The sequence below is a fragment of the Lissotriton vulgaris genome, chromosome 5, assembly GCF_964263255.1.
Source record: "Lissotriton vulgaris chromosome 5, aLisVul1.2, whole genome shotgun sequence".
Taxonomy (NCBI): Eukaryota; Metazoa; Chordata; class Amphibia; order Caudata; family Salamandridae; genus Lissotriton; species Lissotriton vulgaris.
Genome location: NC_141693.1, coordinates 1,885,911,085 through 1,885,935,257, shown reverse-complemented (window position 1 = coordinate 1,885,935,257; position 24,173 = coordinate 1,885,911,085). Strand labels below are relative to the sequence as shown.

The window sequence follows — 24,173 nt, the reverse complement described above, 5'->3', positions numbered from 1 at the left end:
CTCTGCCCCCCCCATCTCGCCCGCCTTACTTTTGTAGTTTTAATAAGGCCAGAACTAGCCGATCTGAGGTTGCCAATAGGAACATAAGGTGTGAAAAGATTTTGGAGGTCCTCGGTGCCACTGCGATGGATTACCTTATGCACCAGGGTTAAGGTTTTGAATTTGATGTGCTGCCAGTGCAGCTGTTTGATGCCGGCCAAGGTTGACTGACCTCTGGGGATTCCCAGCAGGAGTCTCGCTGCAGCATTTTGCAGAGACTGCAGTTATTGTTGCTGGTATTTATCGATTCCCAAAAATAGGGCATTGCAATAATCCAGTTTGGATAGGAAAAGAGCAACCATCACTGTCTTTTGAGGCTCTTGCGGGATATAGGGGAAGATTTTTCTCAGAGTTTTTAAGAGAAAAAAAACACGATAAAATAAGGCTATTTATCTGGGGGCCAATATTCAGTTTACCATCGAAAATAATCCCCAGGTTTCTGACCTTCTCTACTGGAGAGGGGCAGTCTCCAGCTTCCGGTGGCCACCAGGACCGATTCCATAGGGGCTGGCCCGACCCGAACTCCATCACCTCTGTCTTGTCTGTGTTTATTTTCAGATGGTTCTGACTCATCCAGGTCATAATTTCGGTGAGGCAAGTGTGGAACCTGGCTGCTGTGGTCTCCGGCCAATTAAGAATGGAGAGGAGTAGTTGAGAGTCGTCGGCGTACGAGGCCAGAGCAAAGCTGTGGCTCCTGAGGAGATTAGCCTGAGGGGTGACGTAGAGATTGAACAGAGTTGGGGAAAGCGCAGACCCCTGCGGAACAGCACGTGGGAGATAGAAGTTGTCTCACTTCAGGCCGTTCCAGAACAACCTCTGCTCTCTTGCTTCCAGGAAGGAGGACAGGAGAGATAGAGCGGTCCCCTCAATCCCTATATTGCACAGGTGTCTTCTGTAGCAGAAATTCCTATTGGTCTTGAAACGGAAATTGCTTCTTTCTGACTTCCCCTTCATCACAGCTCCCTAGGTGTGTCTTGTCGAAATCCGATATGGCATAACTAAGCTGGACACACACATTTCTTCAGATTCATCAGTTAGTAGCAAATCAAAACGTTCTTTTAAATGGAAAGTGCAAAATAACCATAACTGCAGAGTGGCACACTTGGGATTATGAATTTGTTAAAGCAACAGAACATGGGGCAGCTTCAGCCAAGTGATTGCTTAGTATTTATTTTGATCAGTGACAACAATTTCTTTAATGAAAGGAAAATCTACAGTCTTTAGCAGATGCTACTCTCTTCGGGTTGCTCCTCTTCCAGACCTCTGCTTATGTGCATAGATTCCTGCCAGTGCACACCAGTTCTGATAGATGTCCCTTTCTGAAAAACATTAAATACACAATACACTGAGGTTATAGACAGTAATGCACTTAAAGGAACACATCTTCTATTTTTTTTCCTTACCTTTCTAATATTTAGATTATGTGGTGTATTTGCTCGCTCCATTCCAAACTCTATGCTCAGCATTAAGAGAGGTTATATCATAATGTACAGACATTTATTAGACCATTAGAATGTTGAGAGTTCCACTAAAGCAGAGTGGACACAGTAAGAGAAGGATTTAAATTTATTGTATAGTTTTATTTAGTAACACGAGTTAATATCCTACTCAGTGGGTTAAGCAGATTTTGGTGAGTGGGGGATACTAAAGCGATGGTATTACCGATGCTGACAGTATTTCTGCACCACAATTCTATCATTTACAATTTGTCTTACCGGAATGGGAAGTAACCACACGGTCCCAGAGATACCATAATATTGAGCAGCTGTCAACAAGGAGTCCTTGCTCTTCAATGATACTGAGATATTTAACACCAAATTAATAACAATTTAACCACTGATAAAACTAACTAGGAAATTACTTGATCTTCACTCGGCAGGCTGCTGCCTATCTACCTCAATTATCCTCATTTTCTTTCATTTATAAAAGATTGTGACCTCTCGCAGTCTGGCTTCCCGGCCAACCACAGCACCGAGACCGCCCTGATCGCAGTCACCGATGACATCCGAGCGCTGCTCGACAACGGAGATACAGCGGCCCTCATCCTCCTCGACCTCTCCGCAGCCTTCGACACTGTCTGCCATCGTACCCTAGTACAACGCCTCAGCAACGTCGGAGTCCAGGAGAAGGCACTGGAGTGGATCATCTCCTTCCTCGCCGGAAGGACACAGAGAGTCCGCCTCCCTCCGTTCAGATCTGAAGCCACCGAAGTCATCTGCGGCGTCCCTCAAGGCTCCTCGCTCAGTCCAACCCTCTTCAACATCTACATGAGCCCCCTCGCAGACATCGCACGCCAGCACAACTTCAACATCATCTCCTACGCCGACGACACCCAGCTGATCCTCTCCCTTACCAACGACCCCGCCACCGCCAGAGCCAACCTTCACGAAGGGATGAAAGAGGTAGCCGAATGGATGAAGAACAGCCGCCTGAAACTGAACTCAGATAAGACGGAAGCCCTCATCCTGGGATCCTCACCCGCCGCTTGGGACGACTCCTGGTGGCCCCCCGCCCTAGGCAGCACACCCAAACCAACAAACCACGCACGCAACCTGGGCTTCATCCTGGACTCCTCCCTCTCCATGACCAGACAAGTCAACGCCGTCTCCTCGTCGTGCTTCAACATCCTGCGCATGCTACGTAAGATCTTCCGGTGGATCCCCACCGAGACCAGGAAGACGGTCACCCAGGCCCTCGTCACCAGCCGTCTGGACTACGGCAACACCCTCTACGCCGGAACCACCGCCAAACTCCAGAAGAGACTCCAGCGGATCCAGAACGCCTCAGCAAGACTCATCCTGGACATCCCCCGTCGCAGCCACATCTCCGGGCACCTGAGAGATCTGCATTGGCTCCCGGTCAACAAGAGAATCACCTTCCGTCTCCTCACCCACGCACACAAAGCCCTACACAGCCAAGGCCCAGGATGCCTCAACAGCCGCCTCAACTTCTACGTTCCCAAATGCCAGCTTCGATCGATCAGCCACGCCCTCGCCGCTGTCCCCCGCATCCGTAGAGCCACCACAGGGGGACGGTCCTTCTCCTACCTTGCCGCCAAGACATGGAACTCCCTCCCCACCCACCTCCGCCTGACCCAGGACCACCTCACCTTCAGGAAGCAACTCAAGACCTGGCTGTTCGAGCAGTAGCAGATTCCCCCCCCGCGCCTTGAGACCCTCTGGGTAAGTAGTGCGCTATATAAATGCAATGATTGATTGATTGATTGAAAAAAGTCACCACTTGGTTTTCAATAAAACCATTTCTCGGTTGGACTACCTCCTTTATTGATAACACATAAAATTCATCCAATGTAGCCTGGAGATAGGTTGCAAAAATATTTTTTATTCTCAAGTTCTCTTTTAGCAAAATAATTATATATGCACATATGAAAATGTATATAGATAGACAAGGTTTGTGCAGCCCACTTTTCTTTCCTTGTAGGCAGGCAGGTTCCATTTTGGAGTTGCCTGCCTCCTTCCCCCGTGGGCACCATTTCACATAGGGCTTAGTCCCTTTTTAGGGCTCACGCCTGTGTTGCAGTGCACAGCATTGCTCACGCAGCGAGAGTCTTTATGTATGGGGTCCTGAAAGCTGCTCGTGCATGTGACCAGGCTATCCCCGGCTGCCATTGGGTTTAGCGTGTTTTTTAAATAAAAATAATGCACGCTATTGGGCAAAGGCGTGCGCATTTGCTCCGCCCATTCCCACCGGTGGACAGCACTGCAGCACCGCGCGTTCGCTTCCGAACTCCATCCCCCTGCTACTCTGTGGTGCGCGCGCACCACTGGTTATTTGAGCAAACACCCTTCTCCTGATCACCCCTACCCCTCTGGCTACAGCCATGGAGGTGCATGCCCGTAGCCTGGGTCTTCAGTTAGACTGCCAACAGCCATTAAATTAGCCCCAAAGTGCAGATCCATGTGCAGCTCCGTATTTTAAAAAGGTGCAATTGTTAACAAAGTAAGCCACGAATGTCTAGATTTCTTTTTTAATGAGGGGGTCAAGTAGCATTTTGAAGCTCGTAGTCTCTGAGTAAAGGCTAAAATAAATGATCTCAGAATTCCACTGGGTTTTGGCTAAAGATCCAAACCTTACGAGACGTGTCACGCATATGACGTGGGCATTTTGCAGCAGTGGTTGAGGCGACCCCTACCTCAATTTAAAAGGGTTCTTCCATGGGCTGGTTAGAAGTGTAAGGAATAAAAACATATTTCCTTTCGATGCAGTCGACTAAAATGTTCACGTATCCTAGATCCGTTGCTGCAGTCTCCTATCAACACCAGCTTTTCTTTCAATTCTAGTAGCTGTAGTCCTGAATTTAGATGAATAGGGCTGCGATCCCAAATTGCAATTGTAAACCTCAACTGGATGGTCTAAATCTACTCTAACATCTACCTAAATGTAAGAATTCTTACCTCCCCTTAATCTGGACCAATGTTCCCATCCCACTAATGCACCTTACCGGACAACTAAGCACTGCCCTGCACTCCCTCTCCACTGCAAAGCACCACCCAGCGGCGCTTTACTCCAACATGGTTCTGCCGTGTAGCACAGTGCACTTTTCTGCGGTACCTACTTACCTAAAATAATGCACTGTAAGGTGGCATTTAGTTGGTTACAAAACGCCGGGCGTTCACTACATTCACGTGTCGTCACCTCCACCTCCTAGGCAGTCTGCTGCCCTGGCACCTTAAGGCTACACCACTGTATGGGCGCCCGGTTTCTGCCCCCCATACTATAGCTACCCTGCCCATTCTACCTCTGTCCCTCAGAAGTCAGTAGCCCCCCCTTAACCATGTTCCATTATTACCACAACAAACCGCCCACGTCCCTGAGCCCCGTTTTCCTCCGCCCCGTGTACTTCTTTTCTACTCCCAGCTACCAGTGGCCCCTCTGCTTTCACAACTGGATCCTGCAGTGCTAGCGTCCATTCTCGCTTCCTTTTGTGGTTCTTTTGCCTTGCTCTCACGTCCTAGCCCAACCACCTTCCGAAAAACCAACTTCCTGGTTTTCCACACTTAATCCCTACAGACATCACCTGGCAGCCGTGAGGGAAACGGCATAGCACATGACACGCCACCGGACGCCGTGAGGGGAACGGCAGGACTCACCACTCGCCTGCACCCAAACCACAATTCCCGGCAGGCACTGGGAGTGTCACGCGCACTCGTGACGACGCCAGCGCGCCCGGAGGCGCTACAAGTGTCCGGAGCACAGCGAGCTCCTGGGGGCACAGACATCACCTGGCAGCCGTGAGGGAAACGGCATAGCACATCACACGCCACCGGACGCCGTGAGGGGAACGGCAGGACTCACCACTCGCCTGCACCCAAACCACAATTCCCGGCAGGCACTGGGAGTGTGACGCGCACTTGTGACGACGCCAGCGCGCCCGGAGGCGCTACAACTGTCCGGAGCACAGCGAGCTCCTGGGGGCACAGACATCACCTGGCAGCCGTGAGGGAAACGGCATAGCACATCACACGCCACCGGACGCCGTGAGGGGAACGGCAGGACTCACCACTCGCCTGCACCCAAACCACAATTCCCGGCAGGCACTGGGAGTGTGACGCGCACTAGTGACGACGCCAGCGCGCCCGGAGGCGCTACAAGTGACCGGAACACCACTCGCCTCGCGAGTCGCGCGCGGGAGAAGCCCGGGACAAGGGCGGGCCCTCTGTGGCCCTCAGAGGCCGGGCCATAGCCCTAACTTCTACCACAAGAGGTGAGCAGGGGATAATCCAACATGGGGAAGCGAAACAACACGCCTACAGTGCCTGCTCCCACGTGTTCCCCCAACCCACCTCCCTCCTTTGAATGTTTACTCGAAAATGCACTAACACTGGACCAGGAGGAAATAGCTAACACAGAAAGGAGGATGTCACTGGGTTATAACAACACTGTCTTGCACTCACCCCAAGCTAATCCTCCCAACAACCTCCCGCTATCTCCTGTAATTACCATCATGAAACCCTCCACCACATTAATATCATCGGAACTGCAGCCTGGGGATAGCAGTCCGGTCATAACCATTGATTCACAGCCTGACTGTGCTGTACAGCTCATAACTCCATCCCCGCCCACGAACAATAAAGATGGTGAGGGTAAAAGGAAAAGGGGCCCTTTGAAATCGATTGTTAACAAAAGGAAGCAACCTGTCCGTAATAAGAACCAACCAACTCCGCAGAGCATGTGGACTAGAGGGAAACAACAACAAACTGGGGATCAAACCGACAACATTGATATGCCGCAAACTGATGTACTAGCCCCGTCCATAACCATTTCCAGCGATGATCACAATTCCCTGGGCACACAGACTGAGTTTTTGACTGACAGTACTATACAACCCAAGCCCAATGGGAATCTTATCGAGACAATTGTAGATACTGTTTTTAAACAATTGGAATGTCAAATGATCAAGCAATTTAATATTGTTTTTAAACGGTTAGATAAATTAGAAAATTTAGCTAAAAAGGAAGAGGTCAAAAGGAAAGGGGGGATTAGCCTTGACCAGCTTAGGGGTGACCGCCTTTTGAAGGACCTGGAGTCTGTCAGTAAGGTTATTCTGTGCGGTGCGCCTAGCACCAGCAGCAGCAGCACGAAGGACGTTCCTAAACCTGCCAGCAGTACCCTAATAGCCAATAATACACCTAGGCTCACTAACACAGGGCAAACTAAACCGGTCACTAAAGCCAAGTCAACCCCACTTGTAGTCGCAGGCTCTTCTAACCCTACTATTACTCCCAAAAGTACACAACAGGAGGGCCATAACTTAACCACCCCTACTGTAAATCCTGCGGTACAAAGCAGTAACAACGCCAGGAATGCCCAACTAACAGCTAGTAGACCCAGAAAATCTCAAGAACCTACCCTTCATTTACCACCTGACGCCTGCCCTTACGTTTTAGTATTGGCTGGCGTCCCACCTCTCAAGGAAGGACAGGGGGAATCCTGGGTCCAGTTGAATAATAAGTGTATTGATTGGCTGACCAAACACAAGGGGGTAGGTTATGACATTAGGAATTAAATTCTGTCTGCCCGTTGTGTGAGTTGGATTGGTCCCTTACGCAAAGACTTCAATGGGGACTGTATTGTTCTAAATTTTAGGCACCCTGGCACTGCTAAATACATACTTAACCATAATAGCACCAACACAGGACCTTCTACTGTTGTCACTCTCTTGCCCTTGGGTTATTTTTATAGGCCCCCACCTATGCAACCCTTTTCAGCCCCACATTCCTTCCAACCTTTTCCGGCGCTGTCGCCTTTCCCAGTTTTTAATAGATTCTCCGCACTGTCAGATACATGGAGTCTGGACTGACCATTAGATACTCCTTCTTACACCTTAGCTAATGATCACACTAACAATGAGGCCCTTGTTGGCAACTTACCCATCTGTCCTAGTGCAACATTGTTGAAATCCTCAGACAGGTGTAGGATGCCATTTGACCCCACAAAAGGCGTTTCTGGCCAAATCTCCACTATAGACTTTGATGAATTCTCCATTTTGAGTTGGAACATTGCTGGCCTCAAGGCTAAAATGAATATAAAGTCTTCGAATGATTGGGTAACAAGCTTTGATGTCCTAATGTTGCAGGAAACCTGGTGTACAAGATCTTTACTCCTTGAGGGTTACAGCTGCCATAATTTGATTGTTCCATCTCCTCCCATTGGCCGCCCTAGTGGGGGTTTATCAATTTGGGTTAAAATTACAGCTGGTGTTAAAACTGAACTACTGCCAACCACTAACAAACATTTTATGGCATTGAAATATACAGGATGGTTAAAGTTATACTTTGTTAATTTTTATAATAATGATTTTATAACCCATCCCAATATTAATTTTCTGGATTGGTTTACATTTATTGACGAAGTAGTGGATGGCCAAAAATACGGAAGCTTTGATGACATTTGCTTGGGAGGCGATTTCAATGCACACATTCACTATAGTTCCTTGCCTTGTAGGAGAGGCGAAGAACTATCAGACCTGTTAGTTATGTTATGTATTTTAATTTGTATAGTGCATAGGTCACCCTTAGGTCTCATAGCGCTGTGACAGATTAGCAACATGTGACTTAGTTGATGCTATGGAGAAATTGGATATGAATGTGAACTATGTACCCGCCCCTACGTACATCGGCCGTGGGAGCTCTACCACTATCGATTATGTCTTCATTTCATCTCTCCTTGAGGATCTCCTTTTGAAATCTGAGGTTATCACGTCTCCGTATAGCGACCACTATCCAATTTTAATTTGCCTCAAATCAACCAAAACACATACGAACAGAATAGAAATCGGGGCAAAAAACTTAATGGCATCAACAGATAGGTTAAGGGTGGCTTGGAGGGGGATAGACAACCAAGGAGTCTTGGCTAGAGTCATTAAAAAACATCCTACTCTAGTCTCAGTATGTCTATCAACCACCAGCCCGGGGCTTGACATTGTTAACTCTTTTTGTGAGATATGCAAGGGAATCAAAGGTGAAATCTCCAAACCAGCCCCAGCCCACACCAATAGCAATCCCAGGTGGTTTGACACCTCTTGTTCCAAAGCCAACCGGGAACTTAGGGCTGCCCTTACTGCAGCACCACGAGACCCGTCTCTGGTAAGGACCTTGAGACTCAGATATAAACTTTGTCTAAAAACTAGATCAGACGAACTATTAAAAGATCACTGGGATTCCCTTGTCCGCACTGCAGCCCTGCGAGACGTTGGAGGGTTTTGGAGGGCTGTCAAGAATTTTAGGTCACTGGGTTCTAACATCTGCCCCATTAATTGCAATATAACAGGGGATGCGTGGGTTGACCATTTTTCTAAGATCTATGACGCTTCTGCGACTGGCAACCCAATTACAACTATCCCAGTTATAAAGCCTTTAAATATTTTGTTGTCTGAGGTTGAGGATGCTATCATTGAAAGTGCTGGTAACAAAGCTCCTGGCCCAGATGGTTTATCCATCGATTAAATTAAATCTGAACCTGACTTCTGGGCACCCTTGTTATGCAATGTCTTCAATAATTTATCCACCACTGCTGTCCCGGAAACATGGTCTTGTAGTACCATCGTACCCATATTCAAAGAAGGCAATAGACTTGATCCTGGCTGTTATCGCCCAATATCATTAATTGACAATACTCTAAAGGTCTAAGGGTCCTTTTTAATAGAATTAGTACTTGGGCGGAAGAAAATACCATCTTACATCCCTGCCAGCTAGGGTTCAGGAGTAAAGTGGGTACGGTGGAACAGTGTCTGAATCTAAACCTACTTATGGCCAAATATACGATCGTCAAAAAATCACCCATATATTTTGGTTTCATGGATTTAAGTTCTGCGTTTGATTTTGTTAATCGTTCCCGTTTATGGTCAGTTTTGGTAAATTATGGTTTAGATGAATCTTTAGTTTATTTTCTGGCACACCTTCATAGTGATTTGAAAGCTCGTGTTCGTATAAATAATGATGGTGAAGTCTCTAATGATATTTTAATTGGTAGGGGGGTCAAACAAGGTTGTGTTCTGGCCCCCCTACTTTTTATCCTGTATATTATTGATCTGAGTGTTTGTTTGAGCAAATTAACCAATGATGTTCTTAACGGCAATTCTGTCCCTGCATTACTCTATGCGGACGATGCGGTCCTTATGGGCCGCACACCAAAAGCCTTGCAAATTTTAATTTTTGGTTTTGTTAAATTTATGGCAGACCTGGGCCTTTGCACTAACTTCAAAAAGTCATTTATAATGTCTTGCGGCCCTAAAAGTTACAAAATAAGTCACATTCAATCAGGGGATGATATTTTAAAATGCACTTGCACTTTCCCTTATCTTGGTCTGTTATTTTCCAACACTGGCTCTTGACAACCCCATGTCGCCTTGGGAAGGAATAAAATGAGCAAGGCCATAAACTCTTTAACCTCCCTTCGCCAACCCAAACAAGCAGACGTGATTGTGTCACTTGTACAAATTTATAAAACACAATGTCTACCTGTGGGCACCTACGGTGCCGAGATATGGGGTTACTCCAATAGCACACAATTACAGACCGAAGAAAACAGATTTTGTCAGAAGATTTTAGGGGGGGGTTATAAGTGTACCAACTTACATCTGCCATAGGGAATTAAATCTTCCTTATATTGAAGATTTTTTTTTTTTTTTAATTTTTGGAAGACCTTTATTTATAGCAGATTGTACACAAAGCCCAACAAAACGCCCGACGGCTCACAAGTACAGTACAGAGCAATATGGCAGTGCGCAAAGGATTAATTACAGAGGTACTGAGGTCTAATTTCAAATTTTAGTTCGTAAGGATAAACGGTGTCAGGATGTCTTAGGTCAGCACAGTGGTTCCGGCGTTTAAGGATCAGGAGAGACAAGGACACAATTCACTAATATTACCAGAACCACGACTATCCACATTGAAGAAAAACATCTAAATAGTCAATACTACACACCATTCAATCTGCAATAAACGGGGAGTCGATTTACTCTAAAGCCCATAAGAAAAAAGAAAGAAAAAAGAATAGAACAAAAAAGAAAAAACAAAAGCCCCCATCCACCCCCCACCCTGCACCCCTGCAGCTGGCTACGGCCTACCCCCCCCCCATAGCAGTGTGCCTGTCGCCCCACAAAAAGGAGTCCCGAAATATAGAAAGTAAGAAAAAGGTCCTAAACTATAACTACAATGAAAGTAGTGGGAAACGGGGAGGAGCCCACCACCAGTCCCCCGGCATCACCCTCCCGTGGCTCCGATATTAGCACAAGGTGTAAAATCCGATAACAAAAAACATTACTAGCAGACAGTTTACAAAGCACGAAATCGGCACATTGCGTAATCAGAGAAATCAGCACGCCGCACATCCATCTCGGTCAGCAAAGAAGAAACTGCCAGTCTGTGATAGGAAGCGTTCATCCCTGTTCCGTTTTAACTTTTCCGCCACTGCTTACCAAAGTGACCCAGGAGAGCGTGAACAGCAGTCCAAAAGTGTCAATCCGATTCAACCGCTCAACCATATTATTTACCCGCAGATCCAGTGATCCCAGGCCAGGCCAAAAGTACACCATCCTCATAATATAGAGCGGAGCCGAGCCAGGGAGGAAAGTCTCAGTGTCCAACCACTTCTGGAGCGGCCCCCGGGTAACGGGCAGCATGGCTTTGGGAGAACACTCCCGTCGCGATTTCAATCCGAGGTTTTCACGTCGTCCCGGGCAAACATCATCTACAGCAAGAGTCGTCTCGGGGCTTGGAGTCTCAAAGCCGTCACTGTCGCATAGGGCAGCCATCTTGTCGTAGGCGGACGTGGAGCGAAGAATGTCGCTATGGACCTACGAGTCAGCCACTCTCGAACGTCCCAGTGCACACACAATATCATCCACCTTGCTGGTCAGGGTTCGAACAGAGTGCACCATATCGTGACACAGGGAGACAACAGCCGCCAGAAGATCGCCATAACCCCGGTCACTTCCACGCTCCCCTCCGAACGTGTCCCCCTGCTCCACACGTCCGCGACCACATTGTAGCCCAGACTCCTCAAGGCTGCACTCTATTGTGCCCTCAGTAGTCGTTGGTAGGAACACTCCGAGTCGGGCCAGGCTGCGCACAGTGGGGTATCCGATATCTGTATGTTGAAGGAGCGGCAGACAGAACCGATATGTTGCCATAATCATTGTCCCGTGATGAATCCGCCCTGTTCGATGTTTAAGAGGCGGAAAATTCGGGAACCTCCCGCCGATAGCGGGACAGTACGCCAACAGTTTCAAGGCTCCTGCACTCGTGTGATTCCCCCAATCAAATCGTCAGGTACGCTTAGTTCCGTATCTGCAATCCAGCGGGGCATACGTTTCAAGATTCAGCCGTTTCTCGGTAAAAGTGATCCGACCGGCTCCCCACAGTCGCTGACGCCCGGTGTTGTTCGCTTGGCAACCGGCCACCACATCCACTTGAGGCCCCGGTCCCAGGGCTGCTGCGGGCCGCAAACTGCAGTCGGACGTTTCACCCACTTGCGAGGAAGCGCAAGCCTCAGGATTTCACCGTGGGTCGTCGGAACACATCAGCTTCCGCAATGTGCCGCCTCGGTGCAGGATCGCCGGCAGGATAATAGCGAAGGAGGAGATGGTCCTCGGAGCCGAGGGACTAGGCGTCCGACCCGGTCGCCATCTTGGCTCCTCCCCCAGACTCTTATATTGAAGATTTTATAAGATCCAGACCCGCATTGTTTTGGATAAAAATCTGGTGTAATTCCGCTGCTTCCCTGTCACGTGATATTATTAGGGATTGCCTAAAATGCTAGAAGGCTAACTGTATACCCTGGTTTAGGGCTGTAGAAAATAGTTTATCAAGTGTGGGCCTGGGTCATCTTTTTACATCCCCACAACTGATTGACCATACGCATAAGAATTTAACAAAAAGGGCTCTCTATGAATTTTAACGCAAGGAGAGGCTAAGGCGTGACTTGACAAAATCTACTACAATCAGATACACCTCCTTTATGGAGTTAAGTGAGAAACCATCCGCCCTGCCTCAGAGTTATCTACGCTTAAAAATAGGCAGATGGAATAGGAGTTTGCTATTCCGATTCAGGGACGGAAGCATTATAAACTTACTTTGTTTTCCGTTAGGTTTTAATAAATGTGTGGGAAACTTAAAATGTCCCTGTAATCTCGGTGGTACACAAAGTCTGCTCCATTTCATTTTCTTTTGCGGTTTTTATAGATTGCACACTTTGCACTTTCTAATGCCGTACTGTAGGAAAAACGCTTTGACCAATTTTAATCTAGCTTTTAAAGATTTTTTAATGTTAAAGACGGATGAGGCCATCTTCAGAGTGAGCAGCTTTCTTAAAGCAGCCGTACGATCACGTGCTTCTCTGTTAATTGATTGAAATATTTGCACTATGCACATTTTTGCACATTTGCCTATTGCACAATGTATACTTTGCACCAAGAATTGTACTTTTGCACATGATAAAATTGTATATCGTTATGAGTTTGTAATAAGTGGGACGGAATCTGTGTTTTATATTATTGCTGGATTTTATGTGTACTTTTATGGATGTTTTACAATCCGAATAAAGATCATTTGACTTGACTTGACTTAATCCCCACGTAACACCCTTTGTGGCAACGGCTGGTAATATTTACGACGCCTCAGGTCCAGGATCCAACGTATGTCACGGTTTTCTCATGCAAAACCTAGCGCCTGGAAGTCCTCGTAGGCTTTGTCACCTCAATATTTTATCACAGATCTCCCGATTTTAGCATATATCGCAACGAAACGTACGCAATTGTCAACATTGGTGCTTGTGACAGTCTGCCACAATATGGCAGTCTAGCTAATTTAGAGATGACCACAACAGGTAATTATCAATTCAATATATATTAAAACATTACCTGCGTTCCAAATGATTCTTATAGCTTTGGAGGCCTGAAATAGTAGGAATTGCCACACTTGTAGGAATGTGATAGTTAGCACCTGTGTGGTTACTATCATTGGGAGCAATGCCCAGACCTTTTTGGGGTTGAAAAAGAGCTTTCAGGAGAAATATTGAGTGGGACCACCCACATTTTGATTTATCAGCAGTGAGCTTACACAGAAGGATTACTTACCCTCCAACAAGCTTTGATCACTTGGTTTTCCAGCCGTTTGATATAGGCTGTTTATCAAGGAAAGCTTTGTCCTTTCAGCCACCCAAATATCACTGTGATGGATGGAGCTTTCCCTTTAGGGTCACACAGATGCCCCTGTGATGCTATTAAGACTCTTCTTCTACATAATTAGGTTGTTTGTTCTTCTCTGGTGCCATGTGTGAAAGATTATGCTCAATAAAGCGGGGCATTGTTGGTTATGGTGGAAAGACAATAACCAAGGCTATAAGCTAGATCTGCTTATTATGATTAACTCAGTGGGCCTAGCCTATTGATTGTGAAATAGATATGCTAAAGGCAATAGGCATTTAAGGGTGGACTGTCTCTATTATAATCTGCAGAGAGGTATTTTATTACATAGAAGTGCAGATTTCCATCGGAAGCAAAGCTTTTAGTGTTCGTTACCACCTCTGACAAACTATGGGTTTAGAAGTTTTCTCCTGTGATAAACCTTGTTAGGCCCTCTTACGAGATCTGGTATTTTGATTTGGTTACTGTTATATTGTTTACATTTCAAATTTTTAAATTAGGCTTGACTCTTGCTTTGTTGGAAATCTTACGCTCAGTACAGTAGACCTCAGTTGGTTATGGTGGTAATGATGAAGCATAGAGGCCTGATTGGTTCATGGTTAAAAGATATGTCCGAAGCCATAGGTATGATTACTTTATTATTAAACATTATGACAGAAGCAATAGGCTTGGCTTATTTGTTAAAGCATTTGTTAAAGCCAATAGGCTTTTTATGGTGGATTGTTATCATGCTGTCTTACAGATTGTAGCAGTACAAAAGGGGGTGGTGATGGACGGAGCATCTGAATCAATCAAACACTCACACCCAGTAAAAATATCTGGGTTTAATCCATCACCGTTCTTTAGCCCACTCGGCCACCCCAGTTCAGACATGGCTATATGCAAATCAGTCTGACCCTGTGCCTCATGGGAACAGTCCAGCCCGAACTGCCAAGCCATGTCTTCCCTGGACCGGAAACAAGCTTCCGAGGACCGGTTTCTGGCATTCCAGCCGTCTTCAGCCCGGCTTGCTTGAATCTAGTGGCAAAGTAAGCAAGGGACTCACGTCTGAGCATACCCTGCCACACTTTTGGCGGCCAAAAGCGGTACAAGAACGTTGATAGATTAAACCCAGATCTTTTGACTGGGTGTGAGTGTTTGATTGATTCAGATGCTCCGTCCATCACCACCCCCTTTTGTACCGTCTTACAGACTGTAGACTGGTATTTTATTACATGAAATATTACAGGCAAGGGTTTTTGGTGTTCATCATCCCTGTGGCAGACCCTGGAAAGTGAAGATTTTCAGTGTGCTCATCCTTTTTAGGCTCTTTTGAGTATATTGTGTTCCCAATTGTAGTTTTGTACATATTTGTAATTTTAGAACTGTATCTATAATGGATGACAGCATCTGTGCACTTCAATACGCCTGTGTTGGTTGTCAAGCCAATTGTAAAGGCTATAGGCCTTATTGGTTGATTAGGAAAGGTTATGTCAGATTTTGTAGGTTTGATTTATTATGAAGAGGTATGAGAAAGGCAGTAATGCCTGACTTACTTTTTGTGAAATTCACATGTTAAAGGCATTATGCCTTTAGCTGTGGTTTATTAAACTGTGGGCAAAGCCAGTGGGAAGGTATTTTGTTGCATGGAATCTCACAGATTATCATACAAGGCATTGCTGTCGGTAACCTCCTCAAACGAACCATAGGGGTAGAATATTTGCAGTGTGATACTCCTTTTAAGGTCCTTTTAGGAGGGATTTTACATAGTTTTGACAACTAATTTTGTACAAATTGTGTAATTTTATTACTGTGTACCTGTTGGTTGACTTGTGGGGAAGCTTTTGCTCAAAACAGTAGGTCTGAGTTGCTTATGATGAGAAGCCAATGATATAGGCCTGATTGGTTCATTGGGAAAAGGTATACCAGATGCCACAGTTCTGATTTGTTTTCATAAAAATTACAACAAGCGCAATAAATAGGTCTCATTTATTTATTATGAACAGAGCACTCCACAACAGATTGGCAGTAGGGAATAATGCGCAAAATAGTGTGAATATATTTACTCTTTATATATCTTAACTAGTATATGCTCTAAGGTAGAGATACATCCCCTACCATAGGTTGTAACAACAGACAGATAATAATCTATCCTATATTACAAATACAATCTTTCAACCTGAGCAACACTATTAAGTAGAAAGGTCCAAATCAATAACAGTCTTATCCAGATATTATGGGTTCTGTATCTTCTTTATTTATTTTAATCCAATTTCATAGTTCAGTCCAATCATCGGGTCCAAGTCATAAGGGGTTCTTCAGCATTACAAATAACCAACAGATTTTGCCAACACGTGTTTCGTCTGGCTCCTCAGCCAATGACTACTAAAAGTAAGCAATTTATATCCTTAATTCACATGGATATATGCCTTAAAAAGTTTCACATGAGTGATCAAATTAAAGGCTATGGGAAGAACCTACAGAGGAAAGATGGTAACCAAAGTGCTCAAAAGTAAATCACATCCCAAGTGATACACCAAATTTCTGTGACAAGAAAAAATTATCTAGATATAATAGAGTGAAGTGAAAAGAACCAAACAAAGAACCAACACTTGTTGTGTATAGGGTGCCACTAAAAGTAAATCTATTAGTGGAAAAATAATTAGGACAAGTGAATTAAAGCTTGTGCCCCTAACTACTCTCAGTCAAATCTAAACATATATCAAATTCAACTTACCAAGTTGATTACATTTCAGGAACAATATCAAAATGAAGTAAGATTCCAAATTCAAACCGACCAGATACATATAAGATTCCTACGAAAAGGAAATAAATTAATCAACAAAAAACACTAGTCATGATTGTTATCATGTATCTACAAAAGGATGATTAAAAGGCTAAACCTAATTGTGACCATTAGTTTCGATAAAAATTATCTTGGATCTCTAAAATATATAGTCAAAGTCTTTTTATAGTAGAGGCAGGGTATGTGTCATATTTCATTAAGGACTGTACACATTTTGATTCTATTGAAGTTACAACCAACAATCAAATACTAGCCAAATAGAAACTCCAAAGAGACGCGAGTAACATAGAGGCTTATCTCCTATTTTGTGACCTTAAAATACGATCTACCAATAACACATCACATGGTCCCGACAAGTCAAAGATTAATTATTGAGAGAAGGGAGAGAATACCTGAGTAGAAACAGTTTATCGTTTATTTCTCTCTTTAAACAAATTACTGACTGCCAATATTTCGACCGATGTATTGAGTTCAATTCTAAAGGGTAAAAATAAAATCACGGAGATTAGATTACATCATATCTATATCAGATAGAAATGATAAAGAAATTACTATCCAAATATACCTCAAATAGGAAGAACCGTGTCACATCTAGTTGAAAAAACAAACGGTTCTTGTAACTCGATTATTGTTTTGTGTTCGAACCTAGGAAAAATGCAAAAAACACAGTTGATGGACAGAATGTAGAACAATGTCATATATTCACCCTAGTACAAGGATCTGGGCCTAAATTCATCGTTTTTCTGGACTCCACACCACCCTGGGTTAGACACTGGCTATATGCAAATCAGCTCTGACCCTGTGCCTCATGGGAACAGTCCAGTCCGAACTACCAAGCCATGTTTTTCCCAGACCGGAATCAAGCATCCAAGGACCGGTTTCTGGCTATCAGCCTTCATCAGCCTGGATAGCTTGACTCCAGTGGTGTGGAGAGCCTGGGACTCACGTCTGAGTATACCCAGCACACTCGGGGTGAAAATTGCAAAAAACACAGTTGATGGACAGAATGTAGAACAATGTCATACATTCACCCCAGTACAAGGATCTGGGCCTAAATCCATCGTTTTTTGCACTCCACACCACCCTGGGTTAGACACTGGCTATATGCAAATCAGCTCTGACCCTGTGCCTCATGGGAACAGTCCAGTCCGAACTACCAAGCCATGTCTTTCCCAGACCGGAATCAAGCATCCAAGGACCGGTTTCTGGCTATCAGCCTGGATAGCTTGACTCCAGTGGTGTGGAGAACCTGGGATGCTCCGTCCATCACCACCCCCTTTTGTACCGCTTTTGGCCGCCATAAGTGTGGCAGGGTATGCTCAGACGTGAGTCCCTTGCTCACTTTGCCACTGGAATGCCAGAAACCGGTCCTCGGAAGCTTGTTTCCGGTCCAGGAAAGACATGGCGTGGCAGTTCGGGTTGGACTGTTCCCATGAGGCCAGGGCCGGCTCTAGGCTCATGGTGGCCCTGTGCAGGGAGCGTAGGTGGGGGCCCCGGAAGAGGGGGTCCAGCAGGGCCGGAGCTTAGGAAGGTGTTTTAATAATACGTCCAGAAAAGTCGTTAGATGATTGACCAGTACCTGCGGCTGCTCCTACCCTTCCGAATTCGTCTCAGAACGATACAATTTAGGAGGAGGAGGGCATTGTGACACACGACATGAGGTACTGGGCGCACAGACAGCTGCAGTGCCAGGGCCATGACAGGGGGCACCGGACCCCCACAACCCCCCACAGAGAAATAATCGGTGGCTCTTTGCCTGTGAGTGACTGAGGCCGGCCTGTAACTAGACTACACACAGATCTTGCCAGTCGCCAGCAAGTGTATTCACCACCAAAGTTATCTTACAGCTACAATGCTTTGGAATTTGTTGGGTAAACAAAGATCTAGGTGTCTACAGTCTAATCCCCTGCAATAAACTATTTTAAAGTGAAGCCTGCTCGAGAGAAAACAAAGTATAATTAGAGGAGGTATAATACAGCAATATATGGTAGACACTCGAGCACAAGAACAAACGTTACGTTCGTAGGCAAAGGCAATGGTGGCACTTGTGCAAGTATCAAAGCAAACAAAATGCCATTACCACGCAGTCCCCAGCCTAGGGCCGGCCCTGCTTACCTTGCTGCCAACACCAATGGTTAATCTTTTATGTCCAAGAGGGACAATTCATGAGGTGAAAGAAATTTTAACAATAAATGAGCCAAACAAGCCAGGATCCACAAAGACAAATCCAACATCTGTAGATATGAAGTTTGTGCTGTCAACATAGTCAGATCCAAGAACGAAAGTAAGACGTGCCTAGTGAGCACCAATTCTATCCTGCCTGAAGTCGCCTTCTTTTAATGTTCAACAATGAAACTGAGTTACCACTACCCAGTGTCACTAGCAGTAGTACCTGTGGCCTAACAGGAGTATCCCCTGGGTTTTACTGACACAAGGTCAGTACAGCTTCCACAGCATGTCTCTGCCCCTGCTCAGATTAATGCACCAACCCCAGAATGCAGTAATTTGTTGCTGGAAAAAAAGAAATGGCTGAGGGTGTCACATGTGAAATGTGCTACTTGGTAGAATAGATTGACAGAAATAAAAAAAACACATTCCGTCTTTATTACATTGTTAAATAGATGTATTTTTGGTTTGTTGCTTTAACTCCTTAACCGCGGCGCAAATTCTGCTGTGCTACAGGAGTTCTATTGAGCCGTCGGGCCGCGTTAGCCAATGGACGTGCGCAGGTAGTGCTAGCGACGGCCGTAGGCTGACGGGCACATTCAAGGGGTTCAATATTTGCCTTTGTCTTCCATGCCTACAATATGAAGAAGAAAAGTGTTGACAGTATTAATTTTCATTAGTTTGTTTTAACCTGCTCCTCTCAAACATTTTCAAAGGCTGAGTTTAAAGCATAAAGCTTCCTTAGTTCTCCTTCTTTGACCTATCCCTTTTTGGAGAACCTTCACATTTGCCAACAGGCTTACAGCCCTGGTTTCATTGGTCGGGGGTGAGGAGGAGCGTCTTGATTCACTTTAATCTTCGTCAACCACGGACTTGCCACTGCTTAATTTGTATTAGAATAATAATAATAATAATAATAATAATAATAATAATAATAATAATAATAATAATAATAATAATAAAGTGGAGTGCACAAAGTATTTTTTTAGGAGCCAACCTCTGAGGTATTCCGCAGCCCTGCAAGAAAGTCATGGGCCCTGGTGCAAGCAAGGACAATTCCGCCTTTTACTGCTGTTAGGTAGTCAAAAACAGCAATTATCATAGGTCAATGGGCCCCTCAGAGTTCCAAGTCCCCATGCAACTGAACCTCCTGCACAGATGGTAACTGCGCCCCTGGACTCGGCAGGTTGCCTTTCTTCCACTACCCAAACCTTCCTCTCTTTCTTACTCTTGAAGTTTTCATTCATGCAATCTTCCTTTTATCACTGTTTTTCTATCATTCTCTTCCTCCCTTTTCTGATGGATTCCGTTGCTCCCACTGAGCATGACAAATAAACGCATAGCTGCCAGGTTTTCAGATTTCCATGTGTGACATTTTCATAATTTCAGTGCTATTATGAGTGACATTTCAACGAGTACAAGTGATACTTTCTCGCAAGCAAAATAAAACAATAAAGACGAGGGGAATATTAAAATATTGCAAATAACAAACATTTGCACAACAAGACACTCTATACTTGTTCCTCGGTGTGCCCCTGTTTCCCTCTGTTGCAGGGGTGCAATGTCTGGCAGACATTAGTGCATCATTGCGACTAGAGGTGGACACATGGAAGTTTCAATGGGGGCATCTGATGCCTGTGTAAGGCCCGTAGGCGGTGTTAATGTGCACACACACGAGCTGAGACACAGGAGGTGGAAAGACAGGGAGTGGCTGACACTGGGACACAGATGCAGTTGTGCACTCTCCAATTGAGAGACAGGAAGGCATAAAGGCATGCATTGACGGACACTGGGACACAGACACAGTAACAGGCATGTATTTACAGATGCTGGGATTTAGATAGAGGGGCATAAAGACATGGGCAGACTGCCACTACAATTTATTGAAGAAACAGGGTAGAAAGGATCAGGGAACTCGCACCAAATCGTAGGGACATATAAATGGGGCAGCTTAGCATCACTCCAGGCCTGGCCTCTCTCCCACATCGGGACATGGCCCCAACTGCAACAACACTGATGTCTAGTGTTGCCAAGCTGAGTGACAGAAAAAAACAAAACACATATTGCCAGCCAACGTGAGGCCTGCCTGATGGCAAAATCATTCTGGAGAATACCCTCAGGACGACTCAGGCCTCTCTCTCTGTGACGTGAGGAAAAGGCCAGTCCCCAAAACTGAGTCTAAATGCCCACCACCTGCAGCTGCAACCACCGACATAAATAACTCGCCTCACTAACTTCAAAATGTAACATCTGTTCCCCGAAGTACACGCAGATAAGCAGCACCTCCTCTCTGTGTGTGCTACGGAGCTGAGGGGGCCCCTGGAGTCTGGAACACGGGGGCTGCTGAGAGGCCTAAATTACTTTTTAAACCGGACCCCAAGATGCATCCCACCCCACCCTCTGAGACTCCTCGCTCCTCCAAGACTGACCTGATGCCTGGCCTGCAGCTTCAGTGGCAGGCGCGAATAGGCGGCAGGAGACAGGGCAAGGCAATTGAAACGATTGCCGGTGGCCGCGCATTCCCTTTAAGTTATGTCCGGCCCTCCGGGATTCCTTAACTCATCGCGCTCACTTTGAAATCTTCTGGGATGATGCCCTTGACAATGGTAACCAGCCCCACCCTTAGAGAGTGAAGACCACGGAGATTCGTCTGCGCAGCTGCGCACTATTTAATTGATAAAAGAGGCCACAGGGAGGTGCCGTGACGTGGAGACTAACGCAAGAGGCCTGAACGCTCTCACATTCCAGGCGCATGTGTAGTGCTGCAGTGCCGCGGAGGGGGCCCCTGTGGCGCAGTGCCCCCCCCCCCCCACATGGGGGCTGCGTGGGCCTGTGTTACGTCCCTGCGGAGGCTGCCAAAATCCTGCCAGGGGGCCGCCACTGCCAAGCACGATTATCAGATCCTTCCAATCCGATCCTTGTCGTGGCGGCCCCTGGGGTTTGGCGGCCCTGTGCAGGTGCACACTTTGCACATGCCTAGGGCCGGCCCTGATGAGGCACAGGGTCAGACTGATTTGCATATAGCCATGTCTGAACTGGGGTGGCAGAGTGGGCTAAAGAACGGTGATGGATTAAACCCAGATCTTTTGACTGGGTGTGAGTGTTTGATTGATTCAGATGCTCCGTCCATCACCACCCCCTTTTGTACCGAACCTAGGAAAAAGTCATAGACCAATAGCACAATAATATTACCAACATTACTAGTGTCATGTAGACACACTATTAACATCTAGGCTAAAGTCATTATCTCCCGCCTTTGACTGCACCGTAAGGACCTACCGGTAACACGAATCAGTAGTCTTCTATACAGCACATGTTTACAGCGGAGTCTAGCATCGGCGCCATCTTGGGTTGGGCTTATATACCCTATCTTGTTTGGAAGTAGAGAGCGGACTTCACCTAACAAGTATTTCTACTGTATCATATGTGGAGAAGATATTTATAAATACCGTATTAAAGCAATCCTCAATATCTTATTTATTTCTAAAAACGAATTCTAGTAGTTAAATGAAAATGACATATATTCCGATCGCTATAATCAAATTTCTATTTTTGGTATTTTTGGCGGACAATATCTAACTCAATCTAAGAAAAATTTACATATTCTAATAATTCAATACCTCGTTGCCTCACATTTACAAATCTCTTTGAAGATAGAAGATGGACTATTGTTCAGCAGGTAGCGCCATCTTATCATGTGTTAGCTAAAAGTAAAGGAATTACGAATTCTATTAAAACAAGTTAGTATTCCCTATATGAAACCCAAGAGAAAGGAATAGGAGACATAATGATTTCTTATCCTCGATCTCGTCCTAAAATCGGAACCATTAATTGACGGCTTCCAAAAAGAAAAAGAAAGGTAACATACTAGAGCATCCATAATTTCAGATTCATTTATCATCAATAAGAACAATCTAATTTGATTGGAGAAAACAACCAGCCTTAAGGGTTTTAGCGCCTCATATAAGAGATGGCTGAATATCAAGAAAAGGGTTAAAGAACCCATATAGAAAAGGAGGAAAATGCAAATGCTACTTACCAGTATGCATCTGTTCTTGGCATGTAGGGCTGCTGACATTCATATCTGTGCATAGATCGTCGCCTAGTGTTGGGTCCGGATGATTGCACATTGTTGTCCTGGAAGAGTCTTCGAAGTATCACGAGATAGGTGGCTCCTCCCCTGGACTACAGTGCGCATGGGCATCGACTCCATCCCCAGATTGTTTTTAGCCATTGTGGCCAAGATGGAGTGAAACTCAGTGAATGATGACCATGCCATGAAATTATATGTGAACACTGCAGCTGCTACAGGCGCCGGGGAGGAGGGCGGGCGATATGAATGTCAGCAGCCCTACATGCCAAGAACAGATGCATACTGGTAAGTAGCATTTGCAGTTCGAGGCATGTGGGCTGCTGAATTCATATCTGTGCATAGACTACATAGCAGTCCCTCCATTAGCGGCGGCCGCCCGTGCCAGCTGCAGCAGTCTGGAAAAGTGTCTTGAGAACAGCCTGCCCTACAGCTGCCTGCTGTTTGGAGTGCACGTCTACACAGTAATGCTTGGTAAACGTGTGTGTGGTAGACCATGTGGCTGCTCTACATATGTCCTCTAAGGGAATGTTTCCAAGAAAAGCCATAGAGGATCCCAACTTTCTGGTGGAGTGGGCTCTTGGTGGGATGCTAAGAGTGCGTTTTGCCTTTGCATAGCAGATTTGAATACATTTCACGATCCACCTAGCAATACCAGCCTTGGAAATAGGGTTACCTTTGTGATGTGGTGCAAAGGCAACAAAAAGCTGTTTAGTTTTCCTAAAATCCTTGGTCCTATCAATGTAATACATTAGGGCCCGTTTAACGTCAAGGGTGTGGAGCATCCGCTCCACCAGTGACTCCGGATTTTGAAAGAAAACCGGCAACTCAATGGTTTGGTTGATGTGGAACTGGGACACAACCTTGGGGAGAAATTTAGGGTTAGTGCGGAGCACTACCCTATTAGCATGAACTTGGAAGAAAGGCTCTTGGATTGTGAGGGCTTGCAGTTCACTAACCCTCCGTAGCGATGTAATTGCTACAAGGAAAGCCACTTTCCATGTCAAGAATTGAACCTCACAGGAATGTAGTGGCTCAAAGGGAGGACCCATCAGTCTTGTAAGAACCACATTGAGGTTCCATTCAGGAGCTGGTGGAGTCCGTGGCGGAATGACTCTTTTGAGGCCTTCCAGAAATGCTTTGATGGCAGGCACCTTGAAAAGTGAAAGGTGCTGTCTATTTTGGAGGTATGCGGCCATCGCAGACAGGTGAATGCGAATGGAAGTATACGGCAGATTACATTTGTATAGATGGAACAGGTAACAGGTGATGTTCTGAATAGAAGCATCTAGTGGATCAATGTTGTGGTTTGCGCAATAGATGACAAACCACTTCCATTTCGCCGCATAACAGGCTCTAGTAGTGGGCTTCCTAGCCTCCCGAATGATGCCCATGCAATTGGGAGGAAGGTTGAGGTAGCCAAACTC

At 45.7% G+C, this 24,173-nt stretch overlaps 1 protein-coding gene across 1 annotated transcript in view; it reads right to left on the bottom strand.

Annotated features, from left to right (window-relative positions):
• Nucleotides 1-1,193: 1,193 nt before the first annotated feature.
• LOC147717626 (E3 ubiquitin-protein ligase TRIM39-like) overlaps nt 1,194-24,173 on the bottom strand; it is a 383,703-nt gene continuing 360,723 nt past the window's right edge. Inside the window, exon 8 of the mRNA XM_086924415.1 lies at nt 1,194-1,358. The gene's annotated coding sequence lies outside the window, so the exon portion shown is untranslated. The remainder of the gene's footprint in view (nt 1,359-24,173) is intronic.